Raw genomic sequence first — 12,320 nt, 5'->3', positions numbered from 1 at the left:
TAATAATCACATCAGGGATGAAGATGTGCCCACTACATATCAGCCTTTCTCGGCAATTATCTGGTTACATAGAGTAACCGTATGATTCCAGTACCTATATAATGCACATTTGTGACAGACGTTGTTGCTTACAGCCACACCACCCTGAATTTGCCCGACCTCGTCTGATCTCGGAAGCCAAGCAAGGTTGGGCCTGGTTAGTACTTGGATGGGAGACCGCTTGGGAATACCAGGTGCTGTAAGCTTTTTCTCTTCTCTCTACCACATGCATGTCTTTTGTTGCAACGTCTGATCACCCTGTGACACATGAGGAAGTTGGTCATCTTCAGCTGCTGCTGCTTTGTTGGCAGACACGAAGTGATCTGAGAGTCTCAGTTTCAACTGCAGGTAATAATCACATCAGGGATGAAGATGTGCCCACTACATATCAGCCTTTCTCTGCAATTATCTGGTTACATAGTGTAACCGTATGATTCCAGTACCTATATAATGCACATTGTTCACAGATATTGTTGCTTACGGCCACACCACCCTGAACATGCGCGACCTCATCTGATCTCGGAAGCCAAGCAGGGTTGGGCCTGGTTAGTACTTGGGTGGGAGACTACTTGGGAATACCAGGTGCTGTAAGCTTTTTCTCTTCTCTCTACCACCTACATGTCTTTTGTTGCAACGTCTGATCACCCTGTGACACATGAGGAAGTTGGTCATCTTCAGCTGCTGCTGCTTTGTTGGCAGACACGAAGTGATCTGAGAGTCTCAGTTTCAACTGCAGGTAATAATCACATCAGGGATGAAGATGTGCCCACTACATATCAGCCTTTCTTGGCAATTATCTGGTTACATAGAGGAACTGTATGATTCCAGTACCTATATAATGCACATTTGTCACAGACATTGCTGCTTACGGCCACACCACCCTGAACATGCCCAACCTCGTCTGATCTAGGAAGCCAAGCAGGGTTGGTCCTGGTTAGTACTTGGATGGGAGACTACTTGGGAATACCAGGTGCTGTAAGCTTTTTCTCTTCTCTCTACCACATGCATGTCTTTTGTTGCAACATCTGATCACCCTGTGACACATGAGGAAGTTGGTCATCTTCAGCTGCTGCTGCTTTGTTGGCAGACACGAAGTGATCTGAGATTTTAAGTTTCAATTGCAGATAATAATCACGTCAGGGAAGAAGATGTGCCCACTACAAGTTAGCCTTTCTCGGCAATTATCTGGTTACATAGTGTAACCGTATGATTCCAGTACCTATATAATGCACATTGTTCACAGATATTGTTGCTTACGGCCACACCACCCTGAACATGCCCAACCTCGTCTGATCTCGGAACCCAAGCAGGGTTGGGCCTGGTTAGTACTTGGATGGGAGACTGCTTATGAATACCAGGTGCTGGAAGCTTTTTCTCTTCTCTCTACCACCTGCATGTCTTTTGTTGCAACGTCTGATCACCATGTGACACATGAGGAAGTTGGTCATCTTCAGCTGCTGCTGCTTTGTTGGCAGACACGAAGTGATCTGAGAGTCTCAGTTTCAACTGCAGGTAATAATCACATCGGGGATGAAGATGTGCACACTACATATAAGCCTTTCTTGGCAATTATCTGGTTACATAGTGTAACCGTATGATTCCAGTACCTATATAATGCACATTTGTCACAGACATTGTTGCTTACGGCCACACCACCCTGAACATGCCCTACCTCGTCTGATCTCGGAAGCCAAGCAGGGTTGGGCCTGGTTAGTACTTGGATGGGAGACCGCTTGGGAATACCAGGTGCTGTAAGCTTTTTCTCTTCTCTCTACCACATGCATGTCTTTTGTTGCAACGTCTGATCACCCTGTGACACATGAGGAAGTTGGTCATCTTCAGCTGCTGCTGCTTTGTTGGCAGACACGAAGTGATCTGAGAGTCTCAGTTTCAACTGCAGGTAATAATCACATCGGGGATGAAGATGTGCACACTACATATAAGCCTTTCTCGGCAATTATCTGGTTACATAGAGTAACCGTATGATTCCAGTACCTATATAATGCACATTTGTGACAGACGTTGTTGCTTACGGCCACACCACCCTGAACATGCCCGACCTCGTCTGATCTCGGAAGCCAAGCAGGGTTGGGCCTGGTTAGTACTTGGATGGGAGACTGCTTGGGAATACCAGGTGCTGTAAGCTTTTTCTCTTCTCTCTACCACCTGCATGTCTTTTGTTGCAACGTCTGATCACCCTGTGACACATGAGGAAGTTGGTCATCTTCAGCTGCTGCTGCTTTGTTGGCAGACACGAAGTGATCTGAGATTCTCAGTTTCAACTGCAGATAATAATCACGACAGGGATGAAGATGTGCCCACTACAAGTTAGCCTTTCTCGGCAATCATCTGGTCACATAGAGGAACTGTATGATTCCAGTACCGATATAATGCGCATTTGTCACAAGCATTGTTACTTACAGCCACACCACCCTGAATATGCCCGACCTCGTCTGATCTCGGAAGCCAAGCAGGGTTGGGCCTGGTTAGTACTTGAATGGGAGACCGCTTGGGAATACCAGGTGCTGTAAGCTTTTTCTCTTCTCTCTACCACCTGCATGTCTTTTGTTGCAACGTCTGATCACCCTGTGACACATGAGGAAGTTGGTCATCTTCAGCTGCTGCTGCTTTGTTGGCAGACACAAAGTGATCTGAAAGTCTCAGTTTCAACTACAGGCAGTAATCACATCAAGGATGAAGATGTGCCCACTACAAGTTAGCCTTTCTCTGCAATTATCTGGTTACATAGTGTAACCGTATGATTCCAGTACCTATATAATGCACATTGTTCACAGATATTGTTGCTTACGGCCAAACCACCCTGAAAATGCCTGACCTCGTCTGATCTCGGAAGCCAAGCAGAGTTGGGCCTGGTTAGTACTTGGATGGGAGACTGCTTGGGAATACCAGGTGCTGTAAGCTTTTTCTCTTCTCTCTACCACATGCATGTCTTTTGTTGCAACGTCTGATCACCCTGTTACACATGAGGAAGTTGGTCATCTTCAGCTGCTGCTGCTTTGTTGGCAGACACGAAGTGATCTGAGATTCTCAGTTTCAACTGCAGATAATAATCACGACAGGGAAGAAGATGTGCCCACTACAAGTTAGCCTTTCTCGGCAATAATCTGGTTACATAGAGGAACTGTATGATTCCAGTACCTATATAATGCACATTTGTCACAGACATTGTCGTCTACGGCCACACCACCCTGAACATGCCCGACCTCGTCTGATCTCGGAAGCCAAGCAGGGTTGGGCCTGGTTAGTACTTGGATGGGAGACTACATGGGAATACCAGGTGCTGTAAGCTTATTTTCTTCTCTCTCCCACATGCATGTCTTTTGTTGCAACGTCTGATCACCCTGTGACACATGAGGACGTTGGTCATCTTCAGCTGCTGCTGCTTTGTTGGCAGACACGAAGTGATCTGAGAGTCTCAGTTTCCGCTGGAGAGAATAATCACGACAGGGAAGAAGATGTGCCCACTACATATCAGCCTTTCTCGGCAATTATCTGGTTACATAGAGGAACTGTATGATTCCAGTACCTATATAATGCACATTTGTCACAGATATTGTTGCTTACGGCCACACCGCCCTGAATATGCCCGACCTCGTCTGATCTCGGAAGCCAAGCAGGGTTGGGCCTGGTTATTACTTGGATGGGAGACTTCTTGGGAATACCAGCTGCTGTAAGCTTTTTCTCTTCTCTCTACCACCTACATGTCTTTTGTTGCAACGTCTGATCACCCTGTGACACATGAGGAAGTTGGTCATCTTCAGCTGCTGCTGCTTTGTTGGCAGACACGAAGTGATCTGAGAGTCTCAGTTTCAACTACAGATAATAATCACATCAGGGATGAAGATGTGCCCACTACAAGTTAGCCTTTCTCGGCAATTATCTGGTTACATAGAGGAACTGTATGATTCCAGTACCTATATAATGCACATTGTTCACAGATATTGTTGCTTACGGCCACACCACCCTGAACATGCCCGACCTCGTCTGATCTCGGAAGCCAAGCAGGGTTGGGCCTGGATAGTACTTGGATGGGAGACCGCTTGGGAATACCAGGTGCTGTAAGCTTTTTCTCTTCTCTCTACCACCTGCATGTCTTTTGTTGCAACGTCTGATCACCCTGTGACACATGAGGAAGTTGGTCATCTTCAGCTGCTGCTGCTTTGTTGGCAGACACGAAGTGATCTGAGAGTCTCAGTTTCAACTACAGGTAATAATCACATCAGGGAAGAAGATGTGCCCGATACAAGTTAGCCTTTCTCGGCAATTATCTGGTTACATCGAGGAACTGTATGATTCCAGTACCTACATAATGCACATTTGTCACAGGCATTGTTGCTTACGGACACACCACCCTGAAAATACCCGACCTCGTCTGATCTCGGAAGCCAAGCAGGGTTGGGCCTGGTTAGTACTTGGATGGGAGACTGCTTGGGAATACCACGTGCTGTAAGCTTTTTCTCTTCTCTCTCCCACCTGCATGTCTTTTGTTGCAACGTCTGATCACCCTGTGACACATGAGGAAGTTGGTCATCTTCAGCTGCTGCTGCTTTGTTGGCAGACACGAAGTGATCTGAGAGTCTCAGTTTCCGCTGGAGAGAATAATCACGACAGGGAAGAAGATGTGCCCACTACATATCATTCTTTCTCGGCAATTATCTGGTCACATAGAGGAACTGTATGATTCCAGTACCTATATAATGCACATTGTTCACCAATGTTGTTGCTTACGGCCACACCACCCTGAATATGCCCGACCTCGTCTGATCTTGGAAGCCAAGCAGGGTTGGGCCTGGTTAGTACTTGGATGGAAGACCGCTTGGGAATACCAGTTGCTGTAAGCTTTTTCTCTTCTCTCTACCACCTGCATGTCTTTTGTTGCAACGTCTGATCACCCTGTGACACATGAGGAAGTTGGTCATCTTCAGCTGCTGCTGCTTTGTTGGCAGACACGAAGTGATCTGAGAGTCTCAGTTTCCGCTGGAGAGAATAATCACGACAGGGAAGAAGATGTGCCCACTACATATCAGCCTTTCTCGGCAATTATCTGGTTACATAGAGGAACTGTATGATTCCAGTACCTATATAATGCACATTTGTCACAGACATTGTCGCTTATGGCCAAACCACCCTGAACATGCCCGACCTCGTCTGATCTCGGAAGCCAAGCAGGGTTGGGCCTGGTTAGTACTTGGATGGGAGACCGCTTGGGAATACCAGGTGCTATAAGCTTTTTCTCTTCTCTCTACCACCTGCATGTCTTTTGTTGCAACGTCTGATCACCCTGTGACACATGAGGACGTTGGTCATCTTCAGCTGCTGCTGCTTTGTCGGCAGACACGAAGTGATCTGAGAGTCTCAGTTTCAACTACAGATAATAATCACGACAGGGAAGAAGATGTGCCCACTACAAGTTAGCCTTTCTCGGCAATTATCTGATTACATAGAGGAACTGTATGATTCCAGTACCGATGTAATGCACATTTGTCACAGACATTGTTGCTTACGGCCACACCACCCTGAACATGCCCAACCTCGTCTGATCTCGGAAGCCAAGCAGGGTTGGGCCTGGGAAGTACTTGGATGAGAGACTACTTGGGAATACCAGGTGCTGTAAGCTTTTTCTCTTCTCTCTAGCACCTGCATGTCTTTTGTTGCAACGTTTGATGACCCTGTGACACATGAGGAAGTTGGTCATCTTCAGCTGCTGCTGCTTTGTTGGCAGACACGAAGTGATCTGAGATTCTAAGTTTCAACTGCAGATAATAATCACGTCAGGGAAGAAGATGTGCCCACTACAAGTTAGCCTTTCTCGGCAATTATCTGGTTATATAGAGGAACCCTATGATTCCAGTACCTATATAATGCACATTGTTCACAGATATTGTTGCTTACGGCCACACCACCCTGAATATGCCCGATCTCAGAAGCCAAGCAGGGTTGGGCCTGGTTAGTACTTGGATGGGAGACTGCTTGGGAATACCAGGTGCTGTAAGCTTTTTCTCTTCTCACTACCCCCTGCATGTTTTTTGTTGCAACGTCTGATCACCCTGTGACACATGAGGAAGTTGGTCATCTTCAGCTGCTGCTGCTTTGTTGGCAGACACGAAGTGATCTGAGAGTCTCAGTTTCAACTACAGGTAGTAATCACATCAAGGATGAAGATATGCCCACTACATATCAGCCTTTCTTGGCAATTATCTGGTTACATAGAGGAACTCTATGATTCCAGTACCTATATAATTCACATTTGTCACAGACATTGTTGCTTACGGCCACACCACCCTGAAAATACCCGACCTCGTCTGATCTCGGAAGCCAAGCAGGGTTGGGCCTGGTTAGTACTTGGATGGGAGACTACTTGGGAATACCAGGTGCTGTAAGCTTTTTCTCTTCTCTCTACCACCTGCATGTCTTTTGTTGCAACGTCTGATCACCCTGTGACACATGAGGAAGTTGGTCATCTTCAGCTGCTGCTGCTTTGTTGGCAGACACGGAGTGATCTGAGAGTCTCAGTTTCAACTGCAGGTAATAATCACATCAGGGATGAAGATGTGCCCACTACATATCATTCTTTCTCGGCAATTATCTGGTTACATAGAATAACCGTATGATTCCAGTACCTATATAATGCACATTGTTCACAGATATTGTTGCTTACGGCCACACCACCCTGAAAATGCCTGACCTCGTCTGATCTCAGAAGACAAGCAGGGTTGGGCCTGGTTAGTACTTGGATGGGAGACTGCTTGGGAATACCAGGTGCTGTAAGCTTTTTCTCTTCTCTCTACCACATGCATGTCTTTTGTTGCAACGTCTGATCACCCTGTGACACATGAGGAAGTTGGTCATCTTCAGCTGCTGCTGCTTTGTTGGCAGACACGAAGTGATCTGAGAGTCTCAGTTTCAACTACAGGTAATAATCACATCAAGGATGAAGATATGCCCACTACATATCAGCCTTTCTTGGCAATTATCTGGTTACAAAGAGGAACTGTATGATTCCAGTACCTATATAATTCACATTTGTCACAGACATTGTCGCTTACGGCCAAACCACCCTGAAAATGCCTGACCTCGTCTGATCTCGGAAGCCAAGCAGGGTTGGGCCTGGTTAGTACTTGGATGGGAGACTGCTTGGGAATACCAGGTGCTGTAAGCTTTTTCTCTTCTCTCTACCACATGCATGTCTTTTGTTGCAACGTCTGATCACCCTGTGACACATGAGGAAGTTGGTCATCTTCAGCTGCTGCTGCTTTGTTGGCAGACACAAAGTGATCTGAAAGTCTCAGTTTCAACTACAGGTAGTAATCACATCAAGGATGAAGATGTGCCCACTACAAGTTAGCCTTTCTCTGCAATTATGTGGTTACATAGTGTAACCGTATGATTCCAGTACCTATATAATGCACATTTGTCACAAGCATTGTTACTTACAGCCACACCACCCTGAATATGCCCGACCTCGTCTGATCTCGGAAGCCAAGCAGGGTTGGGCCTGGTTAGTACTTGGATGGGAGACCGCTTGGGAATACCAGGTGCTGTAAGCTTTTTCTCTTCTCTCTACCACCTGCATGTCTTTTATTGCAACGTCTGATCACCCTGTGACACATGAGGAAGTTGGTCATCTTCAGCAGCTACTGCTTTGTTGGCAGACACGAAGTGATCTGAGAGTCTCAGTTTCAACTACAGATAATAATCACATCAGGGATGAAGATGTGCCCAATACGCATCAGCCTTTCTCGGCAATTATCTGGTTACATAGAGGAACTGTATGATTCCAGTACCTATATAATGCACATTGTTCACAGATATTGTTGCTTACGGCCACACCACCCTGAACATGCCCGACCTCGTCTGATCTCGGAAGCCAAGCAGGGTTGGGCCTGGTTAGTACTTGGATGGGAGACCGCTTGGGAATACCAGGTGCTGTAAGCTTTTTCTCTTCTCTCTACCACATGCATGTCTTTTGTTGCAACGTCTGATCACCCTGTGACACATGAGGAAGTTGGTCATTTTCAGCTGCTGCTGCTTTGTTGGCAGACACGAAGTGATCTGAGAGTCTCAGTTTCAACTGCAGATAATAATCACATCAGGGATGAAGATGTGGCCACTACATATCAGCCTTTCTCGGCAATTATCTGGTTACATAGAGGAACTGTGTGATTCCAGTACCTATATAATGCACATTTGTCAAAGACATTGTTGCTTACGGCCACACCACCCTGAAAATACCCGACCTCGTCTGATCTCGGAAGCCAAGCAGGGTTGGGCCTGGTTAGTACTTGGATGGGAGACTACTTGGGAATACCAGGTGCTGTAAGCTTTTTCTCTTCTCTCTCCCACCTGCATGTCTTTTGTTGCAACGTCTGATCACCCTGTGACACTAGGAAGTTGGTCATCTTCAGCTGCTGCTGCTTTGTTGGCAGACACGAAGTGATCTGAGAGTCTCAGTTTCCGCTGGAGAGAATAATCACGACAGGGAAGAAGATGTGCCTAATACGCATCAGCCTTTCTCAGCAATTATCTGGTTACATAGAGTAACCGTATGATTCCAGTACCTATATAATGCACATTTGTGACAGACATTGTTGCTTACGGCCACACCACCCTGAACATGCCCGACCTCGTCTGATCTCGGAAGCCAAGCAGGGTTGGGCCTGGTTAGTACTTGGATGGGAGACCGCTTGGGAATACCAGGTGCTGTAAGCTTTTTCTCTTCTCTCTACCACATGCATGTCTTTTGTTGCAACGTCTGATCACCCTGTGACACATGAGGAAGTTGGTCATTTTCAGCTGCTGCTGCTTTGTTGGCAGAAACGAAGTGATCTGAGAGTCTCAGTTTCAACTGCAGATAATAATCACATCAGGGAAGAAGATGTGCCCACTACATATCAGCCTTTCTCGGCAATTATCTGGTTACATAGAGGAACCGTATGATTCCAGTACCTATATAATGCACATTGTTCACAGATATTGTTGCTTACGGCCACACCACCCTGAATATGCCCGACCTCGTCTGATCTCGGAAGCCAAGCAGGGTTGGGCCTGGTTAGTACTTGGATCGGAGACAGCTTGGGAATACCAGGTGCTGTACGCTTTTAGTCTTCTCTCTACCACCTGCATGTCTTTTGTTGCAACGTCTGATCACCCTGTGACACATGAGGAAGTTGGTCATCTTCAGCTGCTGCTGCTTTTTTGGCAGACACGAAGTGATCTGAGAGTCTCAGTTTCAACTGCAGATAATAATCACATCAGGGATGAAGATGTGGCCACTACATATCAGCCTTTCTCGGCAATTATCTGGTTACATAGAGGAACTGTGTGATTCCAGTACCTATATAATGCACATTTGTCAAAGACATTGTTGCTTACGGCCACACCACCCTGAAAATACCCGACCTCGTCTGATCTCGGAAGCCAAGCAGGGTTGGGCCTGGTTAGTACTTGGATGGGAGACTACTTGGGAATACCAGGTGCTGTAAGCTATTTCTCTTTTCTCTACCACCTGCATGTCTTTTGTTGCAACGTCTGATCACCCTGTGACACATGAGGAAGTTGGTCATCTTCAGCTGCTGCTGCTTTGTTGGCAGACACGAAGTGATCTGAGAGTCTCACTTTCAACTGCAGGTAATAATCACATCAGGGATTAAGATGTGCCCACTACATATCATTCTTTCTCTGCAATTATCTGGTTACATAGAGGAACCGTATGATTCCAGTACCTATATAATGCACATTGTTCACAGATATTGTTGCTTACGGCCAAACCATCCTGAACATACCCGACCTCGTCTGATCTCGGAAGCCAAGCATGGTTGGGCCTGGTTAGTACTTGGATGGGAGACTGCTTGGGAATACCAGGTGCTGTAAGCTTTTTCTCTTCTCTCTAGCACCTGCATGTCTTTTGTTGCAACGTCTGATCACCCTGTGACACATGAGTAAGTTGGTCATCTTCAGCTGCTGCTGCTTTGTTGGCAGACACGAAGTGATCTGAGAGTCTCAGTTTCCACTGGAGAGAATAATCACGACAGGGAAGAAGATGTGCCCAATACGCATCAGCATTTCTCTGCAATTATCTGGTTACATCGAGAAACTGTATGATTCCAGTACCGATATAATGCACATTTGTCACAGATATTGTTGCTTACGGCCACACCACCCTGAATATGACCAACCTCGTCTGATCTCGGAAGCCAAGCAGGGTTGGGCCTGGTTAGTACTTGGATGGGAGACCGCTTGGGAATACCAGGTGCTGTAAGCTTTTTCTCTTTTCTCTACCACCTGCACGTCTTTTGTTGCAACGTCTGATCACCCTGTGACACATGAGGAAGTTGGTCATCTTCAGCTGCTGCTGCTTTGTTGGCAGACACGAAGTGATCTGAGAGTCTCACTTTCAACTGCAGGTAATAATCACATCAGGGATTAAGATGTGCCCACTACATATCATTCTTTCTCTGCAATTATCTGGTTACATAGAGGAACCGTATGATTCCAGTACCTATATAATGCACATTGTTCACAGATATTGTTGCTTACGGCCAAACCATCCTGAACATACCCGACCTCGTCTGATCTCGGAAGCCAAGCAGGGTTGGGCCTGGTTAGTACTTGGATGGGAGACTATTTGGGAATACCAGGTGCTGTAAGCTTTTTCTCTTCTCTCTAGCACCTGCATGTCTTTTGTTGCAACGTCTGATCACCCTGTGACACATGAGGAAGTTGGTCATCTTCAGCTGCTGCTGCTTTGTTGGCAGACACGAAGTGATCTGAGAGTCTCAGTTTCCACTGGAGAGAATAATCACGACAGGGAAGAAGATGTGCCCAATACGCATCAGCATTTCTCTGCAATTATCTGGTTACATCGAGAAACTGTATGATTCCAGTACCGATATAATGCACATTTGTCACAGATATTGTTGCTTACGGCCACACCACCCTGAATATGACCAACCTCGTCTGATCTCGGAAGCCAAGCAGGGTTGGGCCTGGTTAGTACTTGGATGGGAGACCGCTTGGGAATACCAGGTGCTGTAAGCTTTTTCTCTTTTCTCTACCACATGCATGTCTTTTGTTGCAACGTCTGATCACCCTGTGACACATGAGGAAGTTGGTCATCTTCAGCTGCTGCTGCTTTGTTGGCAGACACGAAGTGATCTGAGAGTCTCAGTTTCCGCTGGAGAGAATAATCACGACAGGGAAGAAGATGTGCCTAATACGCATCAGCCTTTCTCAGCAATTATCTGGTTACATAGAGTAACCGTATGATTCCAGTACCTATATAATGCACATTTGTGACAGACATTGTTGCTTACGGCCACACCACCCTGAACATGCCCGACCTCGTCTGATCTCGGAAGCCAAGCAGGGTTGGGCCTGGTTAGTACTTGGATGGGAGACCGCTTGGGAATACCAGGTGCTGTAAGCTTTTTCTCTTCTCTCTACCACATGCATGTCTTTTGTTGCAACGTCTGATCACCCTGTGACACATGAGGAAGTTGGTCATTTTCAGCTGCTGCTGCTTTGTTGGCAGAAACGAAGTGATCTGAGAGTCTCAGTTTCAACTGCAGATAATAATCACATCAGGGAAGAAGATGTGCCCACTACATATCAGCCTTTCTCGGCAATTATCTGGTTACATAGAGGAACCGTATGATTCCAGTACCTATATAATGCACATTGTTCACAGATATTGTTGCTTACGGCCACACCACCCTGAATATGCCCGACCTCGTCTGATCTCGGAAGCCAAGCAGGGTTGGGCCTGGTTAGTACTTGGATCGGAGACAGCTTGGGAATACCAGGTGCTGTAAGCTTTTAGTCTTCTCTCTACCACCTGCATGTCTTTTGTTGCAACGTCTGATCACCCTGTGACACATGAGGAAGTTGGTCATCTTCAGCTGCTGCTGCTTTTTTGGCAGACACGAAGTGATCTGAGAGTCTCAGTTTCAACTGCAGATAATAATCACATCAGGGATGAAGATGTGGCCACTACATATCAGCCTTTCTCGGCAATTATCTGGTTACATAGAGGAACTGTGTGATTCCAGTACCTATATAATGCACATTTGTCAAAGACATTGTTGCTTACGGCCACACCACCCTGAAAATACCCGACCTCGTCTGATCTCGGAAGCCAAGCAGGGTTGGGCCTGGTTAGTACTTGGATGGGAGACTACTTGGGAATACCAGGTGCTGTAAGCTATTTCTCTTTTCTCTACCACCTGCATGTCTTTTGTTGCAACGTCTGATCACCCTGTGAC

The 12,320-nt window shown here is 46.5% G+C and overlaps 1 protein-coding gene, 22 non-coding genes and 10 pseudogenes across 23 annotated transcripts in view; 32 read left to right on the top strand and 1 right to left on the bottom strand.

Annotated features, from left to right (window-relative positions):
• LOC140296301 (uncharacterized) overlaps positions 1–12,320 on the bottom strand; it is a 173,703-nt gene that overhangs the window by 127,570 nt on the left and 33,813 nt on the right. The gene's annotated exons all lie outside the window — the stretch shown is intronic.
• On the top strand, positions 127–245 carry LOC140297324 (5S ribosomal RNA). The gene has a single exon (XR_011913068.1). It is a non-coding gene; the product is annotated as a 5S ribosomal RNA (ribosomal RNA).
• On the top strand, positions 515–633 carry LOC140297440 (5S ribosomal RNA). Its single transcript, XR_011913174.1, has one exon. It is a non-coding gene; the product is annotated as a 5S ribosomal RNA (ribosomal RNA).
• LOC140310583 (5S ribosomal RNA) lies at positions 903–1,021 on the top strand (annotated as a pseudogene).
• Positions 1,291–1,409, top strand: LOC140292079 (5S ribosomal RNA; annotated as a pseudogene).
• On the top strand, positions 1,679–1,797 carry LOC140297901 (5S ribosomal RNA). Its single transcript, XR_011913596.1, has one exon. It is a non-coding gene; the product is annotated as a 5S ribosomal RNA (ribosomal RNA).
• Positions 2,067–2,185, top strand: LOC140269470 (5S ribosomal RNA). The gene has a single exon (XR_011907624.1). It is a non-coding gene; the product is annotated as a 5S ribosomal RNA (ribosomal RNA).
• LOC140292470 (5S ribosomal RNA) lies at positions 2,455–2,573 on the top strand. Its single transcript, XR_011912550.1, has one exon. It is a non-coding gene; the product is annotated as a 5S ribosomal RNA (ribosomal RNA).
• On the top strand, positions 2,843–2,961 carry LOC140298734 (5S ribosomal RNA). The gene has a single exon (XR_011914353.1). It is a non-coding gene; the product is annotated as a 5S ribosomal RNA (ribosomal RNA).
• LOC140298376 (5S ribosomal RNA) lies at positions 3,231–3,349 on the top strand. Its single transcript, XR_011914030.1, has one exon. It is a non-coding gene; the product is annotated as a 5S ribosomal RNA (ribosomal RNA).
• LOC140312414 (5S ribosomal RNA) lies at positions 3,619–3,737 on the top strand (annotated as a pseudogene).
• Positions 4,007–4,125, top strand: LOC140299474 (5S ribosomal RNA). The gene has a single exon (XR_011914736.1). It is a non-coding gene; the product is annotated as a 5S ribosomal RNA (ribosomal RNA).
• LOC140299925 (5S ribosomal RNA) lies at positions 4,395–4,513 on the top strand (annotated as a pseudogene).
• Positions 4,783–4,901, top strand: LOC140301613 (5S ribosomal RNA; annotated as a pseudogene).
• On the top strand, positions 5,171–5,289 carry LOC140300983 (5S ribosomal RNA). Its single transcript, XR_011914886.1, has one exon. It is a non-coding gene; the product is annotated as a 5S ribosomal RNA (ribosomal RNA).
• LOC140311287 (5S ribosomal RNA) lies at positions 5,559–5,677 on the top strand (annotated as a pseudogene).
• On the top strand, positions 5,947–6,055 carry LOC140290241 (5S ribosomal RNA; annotated as a pseudogene).
• Positions 6,325–6,443, top strand: LOC140295529 (5S ribosomal RNA). Its single transcript, XR_011912878.1, has one exon. It is a non-coding gene; the product is annotated as a 5S ribosomal RNA (ribosomal RNA).
• Positions 6,713–6,831, top strand: LOC140280343 (5S ribosomal RNA). Its single transcript, XR_011909403.1, has one exon. It is a non-coding gene; the product is annotated as a 5S ribosomal RNA (ribosomal RNA).
• LOC140292308 (5S ribosomal RNA) lies at positions 7,101–7,219 on the top strand. Its single transcript, XR_011912534.1, has one exon. It is a non-coding gene; the product is annotated as a 5S ribosomal RNA (ribosomal RNA).
• Positions 7,489–7,607, top strand: LOC140317083 (5S ribosomal RNA). The gene has a single exon (XR_011917435.1). It is a non-coding gene; the product is annotated as a 5S ribosomal RNA (ribosomal RNA).
• LOC140297532 (5S ribosomal RNA) lies at positions 7,877–7,995 on the top strand. The gene has a single exon (XR_011913258.1). It is a non-coding gene; the product is annotated as a 5S ribosomal RNA (ribosomal RNA).
• Positions 8,265–8,383, top strand: LOC140295411 (5S ribosomal RNA). Its single transcript, XR_011912867.1, has one exon. It is a non-coding gene; the product is annotated as a 5S ribosomal RNA (ribosomal RNA).
• LOC140297520 (5S ribosomal RNA) lies at positions 8,651–8,769 on the top strand. Its single transcript, XR_011913247.1, has one exon. It is a non-coding gene; the product is annotated as a 5S ribosomal RNA (ribosomal RNA).
• Positions 9,039–9,157, top strand: LOC140299881 (5S ribosomal RNA; annotated as a pseudogene).
• Positions 9,427–9,545, top strand: LOC140295292 (5S ribosomal RNA). Its single transcript, XR_011912856.1, has one exon. It is a non-coding gene; the product is annotated as a 5S ribosomal RNA (ribosomal RNA).
• Positions 9,815–9,933, top strand: LOC140298337 (5S ribosomal RNA). Its single transcript, XR_011913994.1, has one exon. It is a non-coding gene; the product is annotated as a 5S ribosomal RNA (ribosomal RNA).
• On the top strand, positions 10,203–10,321 carry LOC140299304 (5S ribosomal RNA; annotated as a pseudogene).
• LOC140292225 (5S ribosomal RNA) lies at positions 10,591–10,709 on the top strand. Its single transcript, XR_011912527.1, has one exon. It is a non-coding gene; the product is annotated as a 5S ribosomal RNA (ribosomal RNA).
• Positions 10,979–11,097, top strand: LOC140299303 (5S ribosomal RNA; annotated as a pseudogene).
• LOC140297477 (5S ribosomal RNA) lies at positions 11,367–11,485 on the top strand. The gene has a single exon (XR_011913209.1). It is a non-coding gene; the product is annotated as a 5S ribosomal RNA (ribosomal RNA).
• Positions 11,755–11,873, top strand: LOC140297867 (5S ribosomal RNA). Its single transcript, XR_011913565.1, has one exon. It is a non-coding gene; the product is annotated as a 5S ribosomal RNA (ribosomal RNA).
• On the top strand, positions 12,143–12,261 carry LOC140295175 (5S ribosomal RNA). The gene has a single exon (XR_011912845.1). It is a non-coding gene; the product is annotated as a 5S ribosomal RNA (ribosomal RNA).

Source organism: Leuresthes tenuis, unplaced genomic scaffold (genome assembly GCF_036924035.1).
Source record: "Leuresthes tenuis unplaced genomic scaffold, fLeuTen1.0.hap1 SCAF_1, whole genome shotgun sequence".
Classification (NCBI taxonomy): Eukaryota; Metazoa; Chordata; class Actinopteri; order Atheriniformes; family Atherinopsidae; genus Leuresthes; species Leuresthes tenuis.
The sequence above is the reverse complement of the archived record's forward strand: the minus strand, read 5'-3'. Positions and strand labels throughout refer to the sequence as shown.